The 20631-nt window shown below is 34.4% G+C and overlaps 1 protein-coding gene across 1 annotated transcript in view; it reads right to left on the bottom strand.

Moving 5' to 3' along the window:
- The window catches only part of LOC129949266 (uncharacterized), a 126798-nt gene extending 106645 nt beyond the window's left edge, over nucleotides 1–20153 (bottom strand). Inside the window, exon 1 of the mRNA XM_056060616.1 lies at nucleotides 20133–20153. The gene's annotated coding sequence lies outside the window, so the exon portion shown is untranslated. The remainder of the gene's footprint in view (nucleotides 1–20132) is intronic.
- Nucleotides 20154–20631: the final 478 nt, after the last annotated feature.

Here is a 20631-nt window from a genome sequence, read left to right on the forward strand (position 1 = left end):
AATGGAGTTGTAGTTTGTGTTTAACACATCAATTGAATAAAGAAAAAAACTATTGAACATGGTTTAATTCATATGAGCGTTACAAAATATTTGAAGTCTTAAAAACATTAAATAGTTAGACAGTTGACAGCTAAGAATTAGCAAACATGCCGAAGACTTAACAACAAATAACTAGTGCAGTACTTTTGTCAGGGGCAATGAATTCACTTACAGATTAAATAGCTTCTAGAACTTGTAATGTCAACTTTCTTTAACATTAACATTTCAATTCATTGATTTTCAACTGTCAAATATGTCACTGTCACTGCTGACAAGTCTCATTACTTTTATACAAAATGTCTTTCAAAATTGTTCAAAGCACAGATGCTTTGTGTAATATTTTATACGATACAAGATATAAGAAAAGCCCAACTTTTTGAAACGGCTTCAACATTATCGATTTTCGGTCTTTTCTTTAAAAAAGTTCTGAATAATTTTTTCAGTGTTTTAAAGGGGTTGCGTCAATGATCCAATGTACCATAGAGCTTCGACATAAACAAAACATAACGATGTGGCAAATGGTCTCTTGGTCGAATCGATTTTAGATAGAGCTTGCCTAACCTTCCTCCAAGCCCCTGCTCCCCCCCTCATTCACCGTCTGACGATTGTATACATCTAGCTATCGTTATCCTTTTAAAGGGGATATAACATATATTTTACGGATCCTTTGAAAAAGGATTTTCTTTTAGCTAAAAAATATTTCAATGTTCTTGGCTTTTGGCCTGCCATTAGAATAAATCGCATCTGACTGTGTGCGGGGTTGGCTATAATTATAAGAACTAAATACGATCCTTACACCTTCTCTCCCCCTTCATTCCCTTGAAGTTGGTTGGTGGTCTTATTTTCTATATAGGGAGCATCGTTGCAATTTTCAACGAGACCATTGTGCCAAGTGAAGTATCCAGCTTAAAAAAAAAAGAAAAACCCTTTAAAATATACATACTTACGATATAAGAAACGCAATCTTGGCCATGGTGATGTTTGTGATTGTGTCGGCAGTTGGCTGTCGTGTTAGATCTTTTCTTCTGTCCTGGACTGTCCTGGATTGTCCTATAGCTTCTGAAAGGATATTTTTCCATATCAGGCGTATACCATTCGAGTTTGCAAAATGGGTTGGCTTTGGCTTTTGTGGCAAAGACTCGTCTATTCTGCATCCAGGAAAATCCCTAAATAAGATCCCCTGGATTTGGTGTGGTCATTAAACCCACAAGTGTAGAGCCTTAGAGTTGGAGATGGAGCTAGAGTTTGAGCCAAAGACTGAACTGAGTTATACTAATACAAAGGAGAAAACTTGGGGTACTGTTTTTTGTGTTTACTCGCATAGCAAAAGCAAACAGAACAAAAATTTAAGGATAATGAGAGCGTTGACGACGAGCGTAACGAGGACACAAAAGGACTAAAACGATGACGACAAGCAATGAAAACCACATAGCGGCGGCGACGACGACCGACGCAACGATGCCAACGTCGTCGTACCAACGACGACGTTAAAATAGAACAAAAAATCTGTTGCAGTTGCAGGACAGGACATTGCACATTCGAGGATTTTATTTTTTTCTCATTTTGCTGCAGCAGAAGTGCGGACTGCGTTCAATTTGTTTGTGTGTCCTGAAGTCTGAACGATGATTAAATTTAATAAATTATGATATGAGTACCTACCGCTGCGCTGAGTTTGAAGAGTGACTCATTATAAATATAATACACCTACCTGCTTTAACCCAACCCAAGTTGGGAAATTTTGATGACTGTACGAGTGCATATTAAGAGCAAGGGCTCCGCTCGGCTTATAGTACATAATTAGCAAAACTTTTTTTTTTCTTAAACGCTTCGAATTTTTATTTTTGTGCCGCTCTAGAAATCATATTTCAACTACCAACTCCCAACCCAGCCAATGCAATTTTCTAGACGAAATGATGTCAGTGCATCCTGTCGCTGTATGTCGGTCTGTCGGTCTTTTGGTCCGTTGCGTCGGTCGACTTCTCTAGTCCGTTCTGTTGGATTTTTTTTCCTAGCATTTACAAGGACCAGCGCGTACACTATAAAGAGAGATCTTCAATAAAAAAGAAAAAAAAATTGCATCAAAAACTGGAACAAGTTTAAAAATAAAGTGGGTCGGAGACTCTTATCATCGCAGCGCGGTTATGTTTTGTATGCTGCATGAGTATTGCTTGCAAAAAGGGTTGTTTTTTAATTCTTTTCTTTTATATAGACATGAAGTAGGTACCTAAATATAGAGAATAAATAAAAAAGATACCTTGTTCAAAAAAAAAGTTATGGCTTAATTGAATAAGTTTTGCCCTTGGAAGGTAGGTAGGTAGGTCGAAACAGAATTTAAAATTAGTTGAGTTAGTCATAACAATTTTGTACCAGTTTCAGTTATGGATAAAAAGTAAGAACCATTTTTTAATTGCATTCAGAATCTACTTAATTTTTCTTTTCAAACAAACACAAGTAATTAATTATTGTACCTTGAGCCTTATAAAATTTATAACTTTGTTTATTTTGGATTAGTTATTAAAAATTATATTAATTTTGTTTGAACTGATAACACTGATAAGTTCCCATTAATTGGTAGACATAAAAAGTTCCAGCATCATTTTTGTCATAATAAACTAAATTGATGTTTCAAAATATCAACTTATTGATACTTAAGATATTATCTGAAGAGCAATTCCAGACAAAAAACAGATTACCTAACCAGTAACAATTTGTAGAATTTTTGGTAACATTGTTTTACAAAAAAAATCTTTGTAAAAGAAGACGTTCCAATAGTTTTGTTTTGTACAAAATAACGTCATAGGTACGATTTGAAAAATATCATCGAACCTTTGGGCGTTAAAACTTTTTAGGTTTTATGAAATTACAAATAAAATGGAGCGTTCGGTCTTATTGCCCAATAAAATAACGCCAAGATATTACAAATACCACCCAAAAGTTGTTCTATTGTCAAAAACCAGTGGAAAAACTCGTGTGTACAATGAGGTAAATATTGGGTTCACTCTGCCCCCGCAACTCCTGGTCTTGGGATTTGTGGTAGGAGCGATATTGCCCTTATTAAATCAAAATTACTCAAAGACACTTTGCATACGCCAAAAATCGCGCCTACCAATAGCCCAAGAAGGAGGGGTGCCGAGGGCAGCATGACCCACCATATTTGCCTCACTGCTTACACGAGTCAATAGCTACAAAATTTTACCTTAATGAATAATTGTATTTATTGAAAAACTACCAAAAAGGCCAAATACATATAACAAGAAATATTTAGGGCAAAATGACAGCTTTACACCCAGCTTTTGTAGTTTTGAATTATTCTGCCTCGACATTTCAAGGTTTAGTCTATGTGCTTGTGTGAAGGTACGTTCGGAATCCATTCTTTCATCCGCCCTATCTCAAGAACCCGTAGATACTAGGTTCTTTTTTTTACAACAATATCCGAAGTGAAGTATGATTTAACACGTATTACAAACACAACCTCTAGAAGTAATATTTTAACGTTTGCTCGAGTCTTGAGTATAACTGTTTGTACAATTGATAACTCTTGTGTAAATTAAATGCTCGTAGAGTATAATAGACAGTTTGGTAATTAAGTTGACTAAAGTTTTTAATTTTTCACCGAGAGCTTACTCCTTTTACTGTTTTCTGTACTTTTTGAGATCAAATGTTTTATCTGCAACGAAACTTACGCGAAACAATAACGCTTTAGACATCATTTTTATAAGGAAAACGTTGTGTTGTTTATCGTTTTGGTGTTATAGAAAGCCGTTTAAATTCTCCTAAGCTAACGCGTTCTTGAAGCATCAGAATAAGGTCTATTAGCTGTCTAAGTTTAGAAACCTATGGTTTCATGAGTATTTGCGAAAGTTTTCCATTTTTTTATACTCCTTAAAAAGTTTTGTGGACGTATAAACTAGGTTACGACTAAGATAAGAAAACTCAATTCTTATTTCTCATCCTAGTTTTCAAATTTGGTTTGTATAATTACTTGATTGTAAAATAAAATTTGATAAAAATACAATTTTGTTTTTGTAAGCTGACTTGGCTAAGCTGTTTCATCAAATTGAAATCGACATAAGCTGCAATATTTCCCAAAAAGTTTATGTCAACAAAAAAATATCCCATCTATTGCATTCTTTGATATACACACCGTTATATAATGGTTAGGTTAGGTAAGGTAAAAGTAGGTGTTCGTGATGAAGTAGGACACATTTAGGTAAGTTTAATAGCCCATTGTGATACCACATGAATCTTGAAGCTTTATTCTAAGTTCAATAAAACCAGTTTGAGTCCCTTATGAAACATAAGAGGCTGATTATGCTAATATGATTTGGTTCATTTAGATTGTTATAGAAGAATTCTACTAGGAAATTCTTACGTTTTTGAGCTACAGCGGGGCATGTACGAGGTATGGCAATTAAGTTCCGGTAATTTGTGAATAAAAAAAAAGATAATGAAGTTTTGCGAAAAATTTTACTATCGAACTTCACAATAATCTCCCTTTAACTCTACACAATGATTCCAACGTTTCTCCCATGATAGGAAGCACCCTTGGTAGTCCTCCGAAGTTAGAATATTTAGCACCACGGTTAGAGCTTCTTGGACCTTCTGTATGTCCGTCCCCATGATGAGTTCCCTTGAGGGGCAACTTCATACTCAAATATCCAAGTCTGGCCTCCAGTGACTACCCGACTCATGCAGTCTCTGTCGTCGTCCTGAATGCGAGATAACAGGTCCTCGCAAATCGATTTCCGCATTTGTTTTTGTTCATGGGTCAGTACTTTAGGCACCATCTTTGTGCAGATCTTTCGCATGTTCAAATTCTCGTGTAACATTTTGCAAACCGTTTCTTTGCTGATGTTGAATTCGTTAGACAATGCACGAATGCTTAGGTGACAGTCAGACGTGATCAAACGACCAACAATCGCGTTGGTACGAGAGGTGACGGGAACTCCTCCACGTGGATCGTCTTCCACCGACTCATACCCTTCCATAAACCGCTGGCCCATTCAAACACACTCGTTATTGACATGCTATCGTCTCCATAGACAACCTGCAATTTTCGAAGGATTTCCTTGGGTTTTTCGCCAGATTTCACTAAAAATTGAATCTTGCAAAAAATACGCATAAAACGCAAACCAAACGTGCTATATACTTCAACTTTGAACTCTAACCAAAAAGAAGATCCCCTTCTTAGAGAGATGATAACAAATGAAAAAATGTTGCCACTTTTTAAATTATAAATAAATTCCCGGATCTTAATTACCACACCTCGTACATTTCAGAATATGCCTAGCCTCCTGGCGTGCTTTCCTAGTAGGCAGTGCCCTGTTATGACACCGATTATCGAGCTTATATGCGATCTGCTTAGAGACAGCAAGAACCTTGATAGCTTTATATCTAGTGTAGACCGTTTGAACATACTCTACAAACAAACCCCTTTCCTTCAGTTCTTATTTTATTTAGCTGCAATTTGCGAAATTTAAAACATACAAACAAAAAAGAATGAAATACAAATTTCGCTTAAGTTAAAAGAAGTTCTGCTCTGAATTACACTAAATTTTTGGCAATTTTTATTTGCGACTTATAGGAACTATAAGGCAAGTTTTGCATTCGTTAAAATTTCGAAGTCGAGATTTTAATCAAACATGAGAAGTCGGGAAAAGTGCCCCCCCATTTCGTCTGTTTGTCAGTCTGCTGCCCTGGAACCTTCAGCATAAAATATTTGGTCGATTGAAAACAAATTTGGAAATTAAGGTTTTTAGTCGATTCGCGTTAGGCCTTTGTTTCATTTGTTTAAAAAAAAAATAACACCCCATACAATTTTTTGTTCAAAAATCGAAACTTCTAATTTTATCAAAAACAAACCGATAGATTTTTTTTTTTAATTTTGGCTTGAACCTTTTTTTCTTATTTTGGCTTCTTTCAATATAAACAAAATACTTTTGAATTGCTCCAGAATTTTACTCCCATAGAAACATTATTTAGTTCTTAAGTTTTCTCAAGAACTAATCAACCGTACTGTTTTAATAATGTTGAATGGTCAAAACTGTCATTGTTTTTATTTTAGATTTTTTAAAAAATATTTATTTTTTTTTCGAAATTGGATATCTTGGAAAATGGTTATAATATTTCTATGAAATTGAAATTAGAGACGTATATTAATAAGCTCTAAAAAACTGAATACCAAATATATTTTCAAACTAAAATTGAAAAAATTTATATATAACAACTGGATTTAAAAAATTTAAAAAAATTACGGTTCTTTTAAAAAATCAAATGTCATTGAATTTTTCAAGTATATTTTTAAATTTTTAAATATTTTTAAACAGACTCTTGGATGCATGAGCAATATTTGTTGTATGCAGTTCTTTGCAGGTTATAAATAAACGTTTTATACTTGCATTTCGTTAAAATTAGTTACTTATTTTTGAGGTATAGAATTTTGAAAGCGTTTGATATTTTTGAACATTAAATATTATAAGAGCTTGTGCAGCAAATAAATATTTATAAGTTCCTCACGGAACTGTTAAAGAATGCAATATTTTATGACTTTAATATAAAGATTGCTTTCATTGAATTCACCTAAAGATTGGGCCTTAAAATTTTGCAAGCACCAATAATCAATTAATCAAATATTTACAATCGTTTGAGACTTCATTCATTCTTTTGAAGATATTGCATTCACTAGAAGTCCTCCTAGACGAAAGAGTAATTTTTTGCGATCTAAAACGTTGTCACTTCGCTCTTGAATTAAGAAAATACGAATTAAGGTAATTAAAGTTCGTAAAAGCAAGAAACAGTCTTATCTTTTTTTTAAGAAACAAATTGAGGTTATCGTTTAATTTTAAAGTTCTGATTGCTTTTCCAAGCTTTTTGATGAATGTGTAATTTTCTTTTACAGGAACCTTTATAAAACTTTCCCTCCTACCCTTCTCAACACTCTCTTTTTTAAGCTTATTGCCTTATAAAAAAATATTTTTTGTTTTTTAGATCTTTCAAATGTCATTTTAAGTTTTTAAATAACAATCTTTTTGTGATTTTATTTAGAATTCTCATGATTACATATTGATTAAAAAATGTAATGTTTCAACTTTTTCAACAGTACAAATTGAACCACTGTATCTTTAATCTACTTTTATTGCATTTTACACGCTATACTTTCCTTTTACTATACTCAACAGAAAACATTGCTACTTCGTACTTGGTTAAAGCCAAAAAGCTTATTGCGAAAGTTATATAATTGAGTCATTTTATGAAAAGCATAATTTCCCTAAGTCATTCATATTTAAAGCCTTCTTGATTTATAGTCCTTGATAATTTTTGCTTCATGGCACACAAAATCCGCATAGCTTTTCAAACCTCAAACTTGTCACCAAGGTGATGCCTCTCTGTCAGTTAAGTATTTCCTTATTTTATACTCGCGTTGATCCTGACGATGATGGTCCTTTTGTTGCTCATTTATTAGTGACAGCTTAAATATTCTCGTAGGTATCTACGAGCTATATTCACCTGGAATTGAATCTTTTGGGAAATAAGTAACCTAATTCAACAAAAGAAGCCTGATGTTGTGTTGTGCGTAAAATAAAAAATAAACCACTTAACTTCAAGATGATTTATAAACTCGTATTATCTATCTTTTTTGTTGTGTTCTTTTGCTTGTCACCATCAAAACAGCTTGGATGATATTATCTTTATCTCAGGATTATCTCTTAACAACAACTATTTATTATTGAAAATGCGTATAGTACCTTTCTAGAGGATTTCTTCTGTACAAAAATAAAACAATTTTCCCTGAATTGTAAGCCAAGGTATGTGATAAAACTTTACAACGCTTTCTTTTCAATCAAAATGAACTTTTATTGTTCTCCAAGGACGAAACTTCCCCAAAGGGATTGTACACAATTGTAATAAAACCCTTTTGGCCATTCAACGAAATTACAACACATCGTCTTCTTGTATTATTTGTAGTATTGCCACCAATTTGTATTGTGCTGAAACCAGATAGAGGATATAGGTACCTTTAGGTTAAGGACATTGTAGTATCTTAATTTCCAGACAAGTTCAGTGACATAGAATTCCATTTTGAAATCCTTTAAATAACCCAAAATTATATAGAAACTATTAAGTTGGGTGTTTCCTTATTTGGTCCGTACTCGAAACGTACAACATTTGCATCAGCGAGAGAGGAAGTCGACTTGGCTTGGCTCGGCAGCGTTGTTTTAAGGATACTCGTACATGCGGTTGTATTCCATTGTACCGACTCGAGCGCGTCTACCTCTACATTACACATACAAACATTGTGGCTATTAATTATTTTGCGTCCTTCCGGGAACGATAATCAAAATGGCCCCCGCTTGATAGCCAATTTCATAGTCGTACATAAAATTAGAGAAACCGCACTTCATTAATTATGTGGTTCGAAAGACAAAGGGGCGCGACTGCAGCTTCCAGCCCATAACATCAATATCATCCCTTTTTTGTTTAGAAGATAATAACAATGATTTTGTATCCTACCAATACTCGTTACGCAACCAACTTTGTATAGCCATTGCTAACCATTTCACATTCAATTCCATCGTCATGCTTTTTGTATGAAGGATATATGGAGAGATAATCACATCTGGAAAACAACCAACAACCAAGTACCTATAACCTACCTACCGTTTGTTGCAAAGTTTTTGGTCGCCGTTATACGTACATTCGGTTGGATTTCCTTCCGGTTGTAGTTACCTATGTTATTTGGCTTGTATATATACATATATAAATAATTTTGTTGCTAGATGTTTTCGGCAGGAATATCAATTAAGTCCTTCTACACCAGAGGTTCTTATTAGGGTATAAGCTATAAGCATATAGGTATGTGCGGTATTTCAGAGTCTCTCCCTCTTGGTGTGGATTTGTTTTTATGATTAATGGTCTTTTAAGCTTATGCAATCCATTCTCGCATATAATCTATTCAGCGAGTTCCATTTGCTTTATATTTATATTTAAATGTGGAATAAGATAAGAGAATGTTCGTCTAGAGAGGATATGGTCAGAAGTATTCGAGTAAAATGCGAGGGTTTTTAAGCTTAAAATCCTCCACAAACCACCAAAACTACACATAAAAACATAAGTTTTTGGTTGTAATTAGGTTTTGTCTGCGGAATACTTATATGAATAACATACATATTCTGAATTTGCACTTTTTAAAAGAAAAGTTTAGCAACTCAGGCTAAAGGTGGTTGGACTTTGAAAACATAGTGTAGAATGTAAAAACAAGGAATTAAGAACTTTTAAAATGATGGCGACCACCGACCCAAAAAAAAAAAAAAACATTGGATTAGATTTTTCGTTTTCGGTCCCACAGAAGGAGAACCACTAAGTCTAGACAAAATGGTAAATACTGAATAACTTAATGTCAATAAAATTGTGCCGAATTGATAACTGGATGTTTTAAGATCTTTAAATTTTAAATATATAGTTTTTGGAAAGATTATATCCGTAAATCCTGTGGGATACATTTTTTCGTAATACATATTCTAAAAACCAGTAAATAAATACATTTTGTTCTGCAGACAATACAATTTTTTTATTTGCAACATAAAGTAATTATATGGCAGCCCTGGTGGCATCTTTCCCATTATGTAGAAAAAAGTTTTGATCAAGTTATCCTAAACAAAAGTAATCTATTCCACAGTAGCTTAAGGAAGTTATACATATGTCCCTTAACTGTGACTCATAGTTGTTCCTAGGCCCATAAGTCTTACGTTGTTTATTTTTAAAACCTTAGAAAAACGTTAACATATGTCGTAATCTAAGGCCAGAAATTCTAGCTCCTCCAAAGACAACAGTGCAGAAACGAACTAACTTAGATTGTAAGGTGAAAACAAAAGACACTGGCCGCCTTCATAGGAATTAAAGGGGCTATCAAAAATATACAAAATAGTGCAGTCAAAAAAGCCCTCACATATCTCGAAAAAGAACAATATAAAGGGTTTTTTTGCATCCCGTGGTGGCCATTTTGTTTTGGTGACATCTGTCAAATCTTTTGTTTAGTACTCAGTTGCTTATGTCAGATTATCATGGGAAGTAACACGATTGAAGTGTTCGTTAATGCAAACGTTGGGCGCATTGGGCCTATTTTACGCAGACATGATGGCTCTTTAAAGTTTGGTGGCCAAATTTGAGACTACCGGTTCAGTAAAAAATCAACCAACACCAGTACGTTCAAGCAACGTAAGATCGGTACAGCAGAACCTATTCAGCCTTTTTCTGGCCGTGCACAAGAACTTTAACTTGAAGAATTTCGCGTCAGGATCTGGGCCTACACACGCACAAGATCCAACTGACCCAGGAGCTCAAAGTTTATGACCAGAGACAACGCCGGTTTGTTCGCTGACTGAACTTCGAATCGTTTGGAAGAGGACAATAATTTCGGCAGAAAAATCTTCTTTAGCGGTTAGGCGCATATTTGGATGAATGATTGTGGTAACAAGTAAAATTGCTGGAAATGGGACGACCCCAACACACGTGAGGTTCACCAGGTGATAATGTACCCACAAAAAGTTAGTATTTGGTGCGGATTTTGGTCGGGCGGCGTTACTGGTTCTTACTTTTTTGAAAACCACGTATAAGTGAGGTGGTCACCGTCAAAAGCGAGTGGTACATAACGCTGATAACTTATTTCTTTTGGTCCAACTTGAACCGTATGGACCTAGGCGACATGTGGTTCCAGAAGGATGGCACTACGTGCCACACAGTAAACGCCGTTCCATTCCTGGATAGTGGTCCTACAAGAAATACCTACCAAACTTGTTTACAATGGAGTTAAAGTAGTAGCATACTTTGAAGATGTAGAGGTACTAGATATTGGAAAATTCTTAACCACTATTAGATAACAAATGAAACAACATTTATCTAGGATGTACATCTGGGAAAAAACTGCAGTTTGATCTAGATCTTGACTCTTTACAAAGAGAAAAAAATCCCAGATTATACAACTAACAGCATAGAGGGAACCCTATTGAAATTATAAGATCAACCTAAATATCCAGAATAAATCCTAAATATGTAAAAAGCCAAATACACTTAAAAGACCCAAAAAATATCAGGTAGCATTTCTTTCATGCAAAAGAATCTTCAGCAGAAACTGGGGACTGAATCCTAAAATCATAATGTACACTGAAATCGTCTCACATGATATGGTAGAATATGTAAGAGAACTCCAAAAACCTATAAACTTATACAAGAGCACAGAGAATGGCAAGCATATGTATTACAGAAGAAATGGGGACCACTACTTCTTCAGGAATGGTATCAATACTCAATTTTCACCTCTGGATCTATATGTGTAAGAAACTACTGCTAAGAGCACCTTAGAGGTGACCCGTACCAGTTGCTGGAAAACCAGCCACTTCGGACACGGACCAGCTTATAATATACCCTGTCTACACTTCAACAACACTTTAAACATCATCTTTCCTGACAAGAACAAGTAATTTTTCTCATATGAACGACTCGTCTATATCCATACATACTCGTGGCTCGAAAATGGATCAGGTTTCTTCTCTGAGACCCTCAATCTTGCCAACTCCTTTAGATTTTCAGATTCAAACAGTGGTTTTGAAGCTCACAGCATAACATAAGACTCTGCTAGGAACCAGGGCACAGTAGTGTACTTGGGAATGAGAGAGCTGATGAGCTGGTGAGGATTGGTACAGATATAAAACTTATCGTTTGAATTAAAACGCATCATTGGTAACTCAAATAATCATGCAAATTCCATAAACATTGTCGACAAAACAAATCACGCAAATCACAGACCAGAAACAAATTGATAGGCAGATACTTATTCCATAATCTTGGGGATCTTGCACATATTTCAAGAAGAAGACTATTAGGCTTTTTGAATACCTCTTATTTGCTTCAACGAGACAGTCCATAATATCATAGGTTTAATCAATCTCCATTGATCTGCGTTTGGCGATAACATCATCAATATCCAGTATATCCACCAAATTTTAACCTAACTTATGACAAGTATTGCAGCGTAACTAAATTTTAACTCTAATATTTGAATCAAACTTGAAATTACCATAGTAGAGAAGTTGAAAAAAGTGGATCTGACTATTTCGTCCATCTGTATGCAAATGTGACATCTCTTTTGATGACAATCCAAGCACAAGAAGGAATATCGGTCTTGAATAGAATCATCGTTTAAGCCCCTGATGAAACAAGGAACTCTAACTCCTATTCTGTAGGGACAATGCATAAGGACAGGAGTCATACCAGTTCTTGCCGCCCTATACAACATTATTCCAAAAACCCATTAATTTGGTCCATATATAATTGTTTCAATCCATCAACTCCTAATCTAAATGGACTTAATAACAAAATGAATTTATTTCCAAGTTCCAAGGACAAACTTCGTATAAATGTTCTATCCATTATAGTTACTTAAAGCACTCTTCCAAGAGTTAATGCCAAAGAACAATAAAAGACTTTATTGTTTTCTTGGTGGAACTAATTTCTTCTTCTACCATTTTCCCATCACTATACTCGAATATCCTTTATCCTGTAGATGTCCATTGATGTCGGAATATCACCGGAATATCAAACATGTCTCAACTAATTATCCAAACATAACAGTCCTTTGCATTAGAATAAGATGTGTCTCTCAATGGAAATATGACAATAAGACACAATAAAATATACAAGAATAAAATGGGAAAGAAAACAAAAGAACTATTGGTCATTCACCGTATAACGTGTGATGGTATTGTCGCATCATCACATATCGTATCACTTCTATCGCACGTGGTGATGGTGATGATGGTAACAATTCCCACAGTTTGCACAACAAAACAACAGTCTCTGTTTTCTCCCGAATGAAATTACAAACCTCCTCCTAACATACTCCATATATGTGGGAGTTTGTCCTTCTGGTGGCTCCGGAGTGTGTTTTCCCGATTTTCTTCACATGGCTTGAAACAAAAACGTGTATATGAATCTTCTTCCTTTTTCACATATACATCGATACAAAAAAGTGTTGATAAACTTTTGCCACAATGAACAATAGAACCGAAAAACTAGGTCATGTCATTCCAGAGTCCTATATTTACATATACAGCTTAGACTCGTAGGGGCTGCCCTGCCTATCCCTGGCATATCTTTAACTACACAATAGGGAATTCTGCACATTTATGCGGCTTTTCTATTCTGTCGGATACATTCATCCCGACATCCGATAGACACACATTTATTTCAATGTGCCAAGAGTGTGACTCTCCCTCAGCATAAGTACAGACCTGAAAGGTGTATGGAACCCATGTGACATTATCTTATATCCTTCCTACTCACATAATATGTTGTCTTGCCTGTACATACGATGAGGGGATGGGGGTGGGTGGTTGGATCTCAAGTTCTACAGGAATATTGACAGAACGAGTTCATATTATGCACTCACATTCGAAAGTCCTTTATCTTTCTTTGACGGATAAGAGCTAAGTTATATAAGCTTTGAGGAATTCTTTTTCTATAAAAGGATGAGGCAATATACTCGTAACACTGCATATGCAGGACTCAGCTTCACATATCCCAGACAAATTGACGAAAACAACAAACGATGAAGGCAGAAGAGTCAAGGAGAGATGAATCCTATCCTAAGGATGAGCATTGCAATTATACAATGTCATGCAAGATGTCAAGATGATGATGAAGCTGATGGTCCCAGAGTTTTTTTCTTTTCTTGTCTAACCCTTCCTTGTACATATATATTCTCAAGAGGTCTTCTTCATGAGTATTGTGTATAGATGGAGTTGCATACATAATATGGCAACGACACGACTTTTTCCATGCATCGAAAGATCGTCCTTAAGATACCAGTTGTTGTTAAAATTGCAAAGGATGTCACATAAAAATATGATGGCAACGAGGTCGCGTTGAATCGTTTAAAATTTTACCTGTAGATATAAGACTTGAGTTCGTGGTTTGAATTGTTTCAGAGGTGTTGATGGGACTTATGTATTCATTTGTAAGTACTGCTCTCGAAAACAACGAGAAGTGCGATGTTGGTTATGGTAACATTCTACAACATTCGTATAGAAAATGAAGGAAATTGCAGTGATAACTGATTTGTGTTTTTGTTGAAGATGCTTTGGTTTTGTCAAAGTTTCTTTGAAATTCAATTAGCATACTTTAATTGCATGAGTACCTAGAAATTTAAGCATTGTATAGATGTCCTACTGACATACAACAACTCACAATGTAAATATTTTAATTAGAATGTCTTAAAGAAATTTATGTAAGCTAAAAATCAAAGAGAAATCAACAAATGCAGCAGTTAACAGTTTTTCATTTGAGAAGCATAATTCTCCGAGAGTATCAATTTTCTTAAAATTTTAGAATCAACCCATATCTGTCATAATTAAAAAAGGGACTTATGTTATTAAAAATTATCAATAAAATCCTCCCTTTATGTCCAGTTAACAAGGCTTATTAGAAAGAAAACTGTTAAAGTCTCAAGTATCAGCGACTTCTTCATCAGCAATTGCATAACTGGTCACTTATCTTCTTGAAAATTGTAAAAGACCTTGAAAATATAGAATCAATTTTTCTTCGGTTTTGAAATTAAAGTTATACACTTCTAATGAAGATTTTGTTTCACTATAAAGTGAAAGAAAATTTGAAAAACGGTCTTCTCAGAAAGATTCGAAGCATGTGACCCTTTTAACCAATTTTGAACACAATTCGAACTTGAGTAATGTTTGTTTTTACATTACATTACATTACATACTACTCAGCAAATAAATGTACAGAGAAGAGAACCCCACACCTTGAGCCACTAGACTATGTAAGGTGATAACAACACAAGACATAAAACAAGACAGAAGGACAGAAGAGAAAGAACAACAGACAGAAAGAACACATGACAACAGCACGCGGTAAGTCTCGAGACGGTCCTCCATCTGTCTACTAACCACGCGCACTGATGCTTGATTTCGGTGATCGATTGGGAACCTTATCTTTATAAGTGACTAGGCCGTTGCTTTTGTTGTATTTAATAACTTGTATTCGAGCATTATTTGCGTAGACACGAAATTTTAATGATCTTAATAGCTTACTGGTGTATTATTTCCAAAACTTCAAATCAAGCTTTCAGGAAACTTTAAAGCCAACCTGTTGTACTCAAGTTATGATTTTTAATCGGCTTTTAAAATTGTACGTTCCATTTTTGTGAAAGCTGAAAATACAAATTTAGAATATCATCAATATCATTTTCAATTGCCTAACTAATATTTTGTACTTAGCGTGCATTGCGATGATGTACAGGCCTGATGACTCCTAATTCCGCTCTCTTCAAATTTCTTCACAATTTTATTGATTGCTTGTGACAACGTTTGAATAAGCACATTTTTAGACGTTTTGATTAATCGTAATGCTTTGTTCAATTGTTAAACGAACCACTATCAAAAACTTTCAACTGATGTCATGACACTTTAAATGAGAGATGAGTTTGACAGATGTCAAATCTTAGTGCTGCCAAATTGAAGACACTAAAACTAGTATTTAGTTAGAATTGGGCATTTTTTTTTTTACACTTCAGAATTTTGAGAAAGTAGTAAGCTTATAGCAAGCGTCAAACTACGATCAGAGGCTCATCATAAGTGCATGTGTTAGTTGTTTGTAACAAATCGTACAATTATAGCCTAACACACGTACAAAATACAAAACAAAATTAACATTCATTACAGAACAAAAAATAAAATGAGAACGTTTACGATATTGGGGCACTGGTTCTAAACAATGATTTTAATCCCACCTTATTTAAATTTAAATCTATCGATGCAAAGTTTAAGTTATATAAAATGCCCATTCGACTTAAAGCTTCATTCTTCCCATAGTTAGTTCTATGGAAGTCAATATGTATAAAATCAAATGTGCGCAGGGGATAAGTTCCGCCTCGGTAATTCAAATGTACACAAGAACGCAAATAAGGTGCATCCATTTCACCGCTAATAAGTTGATGAAAAAATACTAAATCATTATTTACACGCCTTTGATGGAGAGAAGTAGAAAAATATGTTCATAGGGAGGCAGATCATAAGGATCATCCCAAAGAAGACCCTTTAGGGCAAAGCGAATGAAATTATGTTGAATTGATTCAATACGTTTTCTATGAATTTCGTAATAGGGAGTCCATACATGCGAAGATGAGGACGAACATGGCAATTATACAAAGAAAGAGTTACATAGGGATCATTGAACTCCTTTCCCTAGCGTTTTATAAAACCAAGCATAGAACTTGCCTTACTAACAATAATATTAATGTCATGTGTAAACTCTAAGTTGGAACAGAAACGAACACCTAAATCTTTAAATGTGGAGACACGAACGAGTTTTTGCTGTGATATACAGTACAGTCAAATACGTTATTGGTTAGTTTTTTAGTAAAATGTATCGTCTGGCATTTTAAAGGGTTGAGTGAAAGGCTTTTTTTCCCACAAAAAGAATACGATCATGGGTGGACTTTATTATTTTGAAAATCTTTATATTGTCAGCAAAAATGAGAAGTTTACTTGGGCGTAGGACATGACGATACATCGTTAATAGACAGGATGAACAGAAAAGGTCCAAGATGGCTTCCCTGGGGAACACCAGATGGAGCAACAAAATGTTCAGAATGAAAATTTCTAAAGTTTACCTCGTAGGATCTGTTTTCAAGGTATGACTTAATCCAAGCTAAGAAAAATGGCGGAAAACCAAGAGCCTTAAGTTTAAATAAAATAATTCCATGGCTAAGTTGGTCAAAAGCTTTAGAAAAGTCAGTGTATACAAAGTCAACTTCATAACCTTGTTCGAAAGCGTTTGAACATATGTTTGAGTATTTGAGGAGATTAGTTACGGTTGATATTTTTTTTTTTCAAAAAACCATGTTGCTGTTCGCAAATGATATTTTTACTAAAAAATGCTACAATTTCACAAACAACCTGTTCAAATACTTTAGGAATGCAAGAAAGCTTTGCAATGGGCCTTTAGTTGCTTATATCCGACTTGTCACCTTTCTTGAAAATTGGTGTTAGAAATGACTTCTTCCATATGCTGAGAAATTTGCCTGTTTTTAAAGAAAGTTTGAATAAGAACGTAAGGGGTTCAACTTAAGCATTACAACACTTTTTTAGTACTATCGGGGGAATACCATCGGGACCGGCTGAGCAGTCATCATTTAACGCAGATAAAAGATCAAGGACCGTACTCTAGGAGTAAAGATTATGAAAATATACTTCCTCAACTTCTTCAGGGCTATTGACAAAGGACTCACGGAAATTTGTTGCGAAAGCATTACAGAAATCAACAGTTTTATCTAACGAAAGGTACTTGCAAGGAACCCATCTGAATTTTTCTTGAGTTTACAAAATTCCAACATTTTTAGGATTCTCTTTCAAAGAGGTGCCCATGTCAGTAACATAACAAGCATATAAAAAATTAGAAAGAGACTTAAATTGGTTAAAGAGTTCAACATAAAAAGAGAAGTTGATTGGAGACAGAGTTTTAAGATACGTTTTCCATGACTTATTTCTTTTATTACGCAATTCTTTCCTGTACTAATCGTGTATCAAGGATGGCTAGAGTTTGCATTTCTTGATTTCTTTATGGGTACATTTTTTTCAAAACAATAATTAAGGATCTTATAAAAAGTTGAAACTGCTTCGTCAATGTTAGAAAATGCTGATACACTACGTATCAGCAATTCCAGAAATGCTTAAATCTTCAGACAACTGCTGGAAATTGGCGCTCTAAAATCAAAATTATATAAGCAATCAAATCCAAAGGGGGATGACATTTATCAATATTACTAATTCCTGATCTAGATTCTAGAACAAGAGTACTAATAGCGTCAGAAGAAAAGACTAAATCGAGAATTAGATTTTTTTAATACAGCTTGTTTGCTGTAAGTCAGTAAGAAGGACTTTATCGAGAAGAGATAGTTCCATTTGTGAAGAAGAAGTAGAGGCTTCAAGGCAGGATTCGTCTTCGGATGCAATCCAGTCAATGTGTGGTAAATTAAAATCACCTAGAAGTAAAATATTGGTGTCAGATCTGGACAAATTTATAAGATAGTCTAATGCCAAGGACAGATCGTTATAAACAGACTCCAAACTTTTTGGAGCAATGTAAACGTTTAAAATGAAAAAAAGTCTTAGTCTGTATCATTATCTTTACACATACCAGTTCAATTGATTATTCAAATGGAAAAGATACAGAAGAACAGAAATATGTTTTTTTTACCGCTATGAGAACACCTCCACCTAAATCTTTTGCATTACCAACATGACGATCGTTTCTGTAAACTTTGAACTCTTGACTGAAAATTTCTGTGTCGGCAAAGCTTGAATTAAGCCACGTTTCTGTCAAAACGAATAGGTTGTGTGGAAATGATTTGGATTTACAAAAAATGTCAGCAGTCTTGCTACGAAGTCCCCTCACGTTTTGGTAGAAGAGCGCAAGCCTGTTAAATTTTTTGACTTAGTTTTCAAAGAAACGCCCTGTTTTTTTGACTATGAGTAAATTGTTTGACTACGAGTAAAGTCTCTGCGGGGCATATATTTGGATTGCAAATAGAATCAAAGTAAGTGGGATTCGTTATCAATTTAAAAGAGGAAACAAAGCTTTTTGGTGTACTGATCTAAGTACACCTGATGGTTGAGCTGGATGGTTTGCTCTTGGTAGATACTAAGTGGGAAGTTATATCTTCTGGCGTTGTAACTGAGTCCAGACGAGATATACAATTTTTTTTTTTTTATTTCTTCATAGAATATTGTTCTAAGTTTAAAACAAACTTCTAAAAATTAACTTACTTGGTTAATTGATACCGAGATCTACCCCATGTGAGCCATATAATTTTCATGGCTCCGTGAAATAACTTCCCAAGAAATAATTCCTCCAAAATTTCTTCCGTATGAAGCTGTTTTAATGCGTTCCTTTTGGTAAAATGAATTTGTCTTATATCTCAAAATAATTTGGTCTTACTTCCCTTTGCCAAAATGACCAATTATTAAACATGGGAGTAATTTCACTTCAGTAAAGTACAATGAGGCCAATTTTGAAAGTTTTGGCGGCAGGCGTAGTTGGGGTAGCTCCGCTAACTGAAAACCATATTGGATAAGTAACGGTAAAACAATTCTTAAAGTGCCTTATTTCAATGTCTTTTTTGAGTATTTTTTTGGGACTTATTTCAATTTCGAATTGGGAGATTAATTTCATAATGCTACAAATCCCAAATTTAAAGGTTTTTTACTTTTGGTTTTGAGGGATTATTTTTTGTAAAGTTCTTTTACGGAGCCAATTTTTCGTATTGAGACATAGATAAGTAGAAAAATTTAAAAAGTTTTTAAACTACAAATTTTTTTCAACTTTAAAATAATATTTAATGTAATGTTTATATCAGTTTTTCATTTGTATTTCGAAAACTGTTTAATTTATCAAAAATATCATTAAAAAAAGAAGATCGCTCAAAAAAATTATCAAATACGTAAAAATTTGTGAATTTTGTAAGGTTTTCAAAATGAAAAAATATATTTTCAAAAAAAAAAGTTTTTAGTGGCTTCCCAAAAAAAATCTGTTGAACGTGAGTTTTTTCCGTTTTGATATATTAAATAAATATTTACGTTTCATAAAAAAGATAAATCAAATTTTCTTTTTTCACATAAATGTATCCATGCATGTTTTCACATACCATAAACCTATTAATGGCTTTTATATTAAAGTCAAGAATTCCTTCCTCATAGGTATACTCGTACGAGTAGTATATATTGTCATTTTAACTGCTCTATAAAATAAGAACAATTTAGCTTCCCTCTTAAATCACCATAAATTCCATAATAACAAGAATATTTTGTTTCGAAATGTTTAATAAAAATCATATATTTCATTCCATAAAAAATCGACGCCAGTTAAAAAATTTAATGATGAATTCCAAAAGTCGTCGCTGGCGTTACGTAGGCGGGTGGTCCACATATGAACTTTTTTCATTCATATATCAACGCACATCTTTGACATCAAGTTTTGACAAAATAAACAAAAATAAAACAACTTTCACATATAAACCCACTTACCGCTAATGTTAAATGGCGCTGTTGAAGTTAACAAAATTTACTGCATTCCTGTGTATACATATATGCGATTTTTTCATTGCCAGAATCAGTATGTTGTATAGCAATTTATATCCTTGAAATCCTTCAGAAAAACGAAACGACGCGATACGATGTAAAAAAAACAACAAACTTCCTTTCGCTCAATGTTTGTTGATGACCGAAATTGCCGCAATAGAGATGATGAAGGAGACGAGACGATGGCAATGTCGAAGACGAAGACGATGATGACGATAAACATACCAAAAAGCATCAAACTCGAGTTCGAGTAGCAGCAAAATAAATATCCTTCTCCAAGCACAGCAAACCGATGATGACAGGACGAAGGATATGAGAAGGCAGTAGGCAGCAAGTGTGCGCGGGGGTTGGTGTACACTATACACAATATATATGAAAAGAAAATATAGCGTTCCTGAGTTGTTTTCACGCACACACTAAATGAAAAATTAGCTACAAGCGCTAC

Source organism: Eupeodes corollae, chromosome 3 (genome assembly GCF_945859685.1).
Source record: "Eupeodes corollae chromosome 3, idEupCoro1.1, whole genome shotgun sequence".
In the NCBI taxonomy this organism is placed as follows: domain Eukaryota; kingdom Metazoa; phylum Arthropoda; class Insecta; order Diptera; family Syrphidae; genus Eupeodes; species Eupeodes corollae.